This window comes from Sipha flava, unplaced genomic scaffold (assembly GCF_003268045.1).
Source record: "Sipha flava isolate LNK unplaced genomic scaffold, YSA_version1 72_pilon_pilon, whole genome shotgun sequence".
Taxonomy (NCBI): Eukaryota; Metazoa; Arthropoda; class Insecta; order Hemiptera; family Aphididae; genus Sipha; species Sipha flava.
This window is the reverse complement of record NW_020273612.1, coordinates 1,430,356-1,431,094: the sequence shown is the minus strand read 5'-3', so window position 1 is coordinate 1,431,094 and position 739 is coordinate 1,430,356. Positions and strand designations below refer to the sequence as shown.

General features: G+C 29.8%; 1 non-coding gene across 1 annotated transcript; it reads right to left on the bottom strand.

Moving 5' to 3' along the window:
• Positions 1-209: 209 nt before the first annotated feature.
• On the bottom strand, positions 210-328 carry LOC112692310. Its single transcript, XR_003149403.1, has one exon. It is a non-coding gene; the product is annotated as a 5S ribosomal RNA (ribosomal RNA).
• Between the last annotated feature and the right edge of the window lie 411 nt (positions 329-739).

The window sequence follows — 739 nt, the reverse complement described above, 5'->3', positions numbered from 1 at the left end:
AATATTTAATTATAGAAATAATATAATTTATAAAGAGTAAAAATAAAATTGGCGAAAAACGGTCACCTTGTGGTATGCCCGATTTAACGTTAATTAAATGAGAGGTAAATTTGCCGTACAATTTTTTTTATTTAATATATTAAAATATGATAAGACGAATGAAATAAAGTTTTATTTATTTATACGAACGAACAAAAAAAAGTTTAAGAGGCCAACGACACGTAGTGTTCCCAAGCGGTCACCCATCCAAGTACTAACTACGCCCGACGTTGCTTAACTTCAGTGATCGGACGAGAACTGGTGTATTCAACGTGGTATGGTCGTTGGCATTAAGATTAATTATTTAACGATTATATGTACTGAACAATTCATTACAAAATATTTTTAATATTCTATAATAAACAAATTATATTAACTTTCTATTAATCACGTACATATGGTTTGATGAAATTTAATAATTTAAGACCCGGGTTTCTGTTGTCAAATTAGCAACATTTAGGTTTCTCGATTAAGATCTAAAAACTCAGTGGTTTTGTCGCAAGCATTATTTGCATGTGCTCCGATATTAAAAAAAATATATATATATATAGAAAATCAAGGATCAAAGGCATAGACGGAAGTCAAAGGGAAATTTAGGGGGATTAAGCCCCCCCAGAAATGTAAAGTACAGGTCTTAGCCTTCCTAGCCCTAAAAATTGTTAAATGACTAAAAATACAATAATTATTATAATTGTAAAAT